Genomic DNA, 3,083 nt, shown 5'->3' with positions numbered 1-3,083 from the left:
GTATAATTAGTTTTTTTAGTAAAATATATTTATTTCTTTAAATCACTTTGTGAATTAAGACTTTGCTATAATTGTATTCAATTGTGCTATGTCTGTTAATACCTCGTAACCCTAATCTGGCGACGGATACGGGTTAGGGGTGTTACAAAAATAGCTTCATTTCTGCACTTCTCCAAAAAAAAACCAAAATTTTCTCTCCAAAACCCTTTCCCTTTTTCCAGAATCTGGCGAACTGCTGCCGTGTCGGCCACCGATCGCCGACGATGGCGCCGCCTTCCACGACGGTCAGAAGGCCAAAAGTCATTTTTTCGGTGAAATCAAAGAAAAATGGGTAAGTTTCTCTTTTCATACACTTTTGAAATACATATATATGTATAAACAGTATTAAAAAAAAGAAATATTTGTATGTATAAACGGTTTCAAAAAAGGAAAAATAAAGAAAATAAAAATAAAGAGGACCCTTGCACGTTTCTCACTTTTTTCTCTTCTTGGTTGCTATATTTTTGTTTGCATGCTTTGAATTTGTTCTTTTTGTTTATTCAATTTTTTTGTGTATTTCTCCGTCTCTGAAATTACAATCAGTTTTTGTATGGCTTTATAGTCGATTTTTTGTTTCTTGCTTTGTTTGCTACTGCTTGTATGCTCTTGCTTTCTGCCACTGTTGTTGCTGCCATTTTTGTTGTTTCTCTGCACCCGAGGAAAAGCGGCGCACATGGAGGCTAGGGTTTCTTCTTCCTCTTTTTTGCTGAATTTTTTTTTAGATTTTGGGCCATTTGGGCTTAGGGTTTTTTTTGTAATTTGGACTGGTTTTTTGTTTTGGTTTTATTTATTTGGATTTGTTTGGCCTAGTTAATTTGGTTGGTCCCGTGTAAATTGGGCCTACTACAACAAGATTATACAAGTTTGATATGAACTAATACAGGTATTTACATGGAAATGATTTGTATATGATATACAGATACATGGTACTGATGTTATATGTACATGGAATTTAATAATTGTTGAATTCATACATGATTCTCGGTTTTATATGAATACATGTCTAACTTAGTTATTGATTATATGATAGGCTTTGGTCATACTGAATTGTCTACTCTGTTTATTTTTCAATTTTTTATAGTGATTCGGAAGCTCGCTCGGATTGGAAGTCGTCAGGGATCTCATCACATTATCAAATGTTATTTTGGTACTTTGGACTTTATATTTTGGGTTAAATGGCATGTATAGGTCATTTTGGCTAATAGCAGCCTATATCTTTTGTGGTGTTTTAGCCATTTGTGTTGGCTTGTTTTGTGAACATATTTTTGTTATGTAAATAACCTTTGTATATGTGGTGTATTGTTGCCAAATGAATGCCATGTTTGTGAATTGATATTTTGGGTACCAAATGGTTGAAATGGATAAGTGGCATGCATGATAAGTGTTAGAGTATGCCCAAAGATCAATCATGAGATGGTTGTAATAACATACTTGATTTATCATGTTTATTAATATAAGGCGTTACCATTATTATTTCAGTTTCTTTTCTGTGTATATATAAATAAACTGTTTTATAATAATGTCCTGAGAATAATATGATTATTCTTAAAAGTTTCTTAGTCAAGTATTATTGTTGGATAGGACAACGATAATGCATTAAGACTAACGTGTAGTTGATTGATGATAAAGAGTTGTCATTGATATGGAATGTCAGAATCATTACATGAATATATGTGTTAGAGAACAACATATTGGACTGACCCGTTATGAGTATGTTTCTTGGATTATTATGTAATTGTCACGACATTACTCATAATGATTAATATTTATATGATCCTCAGACTTGAGATCATCATAATCCCAACATCGTGAGTTGTATATTTTGATACAGTCAAACGTACACCATAATTGGTTGTTCTATAAAGACTGATGTTGGATATACCACAATCTATGTAAAGGGATATGGTTGGTCGATATAGGATAAGTCCCTCCTACATAATGGGAGTAATATCTTAGGCCACTTGATTAAGTGAGACTAGAAATGCATGGCCATGCTCAAATAAGTTGATATTAGATGTCATACTTATTTGTATATCGTAGTCTGCTTAAGATATCAAGGAACATGGAATGGACAATGCAAGTGTGACTATTCCATGACTTGTGTCCAATCCAGAGATAAAGGACTTAAGGATTATTGCATAAAAGGTTAATCATAAAAAGGTTATGTCGAATCATGATCTCTTGTGACTTAGGTAGCAATGATGCATTGCTAGATGCCACTCATTGTTCGTAGCATTAGAATCGTTCTAGTGTTACTGCTAACGTTACAAGAACCTACAAGGTCACACCCTATAGTTGAAATGAACGGAATAAACCTACAAGGTTGTTGTACGTATAGTGAGGACATGAATTTGGTTAGCATAAGAATTCAAATAAATATATGGTTTACCGAACTTATATTATAATTAATGTAATTATAATTTTCAGATTAAAATATTATTATATTTATTTAATTCTTAAAAAAACCCTAAAACAAAAGGATATATATAATCTCGTTTTTCTTTGTTTGAGTCTAGCAGCCTTCAAAGAAAAATAACTCTCAAAACTGTTTTGGGGATTCCTTCCGTTCGTAGTCAACTGGGTGGATTACGTAGAGGCCGAAATCACGATAGATTGCGGTTTGGTTCGACAGCAGATCAGACTACTCGTTGTTGAGGTGTTGCTGTCTACTCTGAATAAACATTAGGTAATTTCACAACCTCTTTCACCCTGATTCGTTCCTCACACATGGATCCCTGGTTAGGATCTCCGGATTTTTATTTTTCGCTGCGCCATAGGGGTGCCGGCGATCCAACAATAAGTTAGGCACATTGATGCATATATGTGTTTGACCATTTAGGTAGATTTTGGAGGCATAGTGACAAGTTCTAAAATGGTTGATTGAGGTGTCTATTAGTATCATACTTGTATGTGATGTTTTAACAAGTTATAAGCTTGATATTGGTTGGTCTTGAATGTCTATTTATGCCATGGTTGTACGCAAATTTTTGTGTTTAGGTTGGTACCAATTTGGGTGAGAAATATGGCTTGAAAAATGGCTTATT

Source organism: Gossypium raimondii, chromosome 8 (genome assembly GCF_025698545.1).
Source record: "Gossypium raimondii isolate GPD5lz chromosome 8, ASM2569854v1, whole genome shotgun sequence".
In the NCBI taxonomy this organism is placed as follows: Eukaryota; Viridiplantae; Streptophyta; class Magnoliopsida; order Malvales; family Malvaceae; genus Gossypium; species Gossypium raimondii.
The sequence above is the reverse complement of the archived record's forward strand: the minus strand, read 5'-3'. Positions refer to the sequence as shown.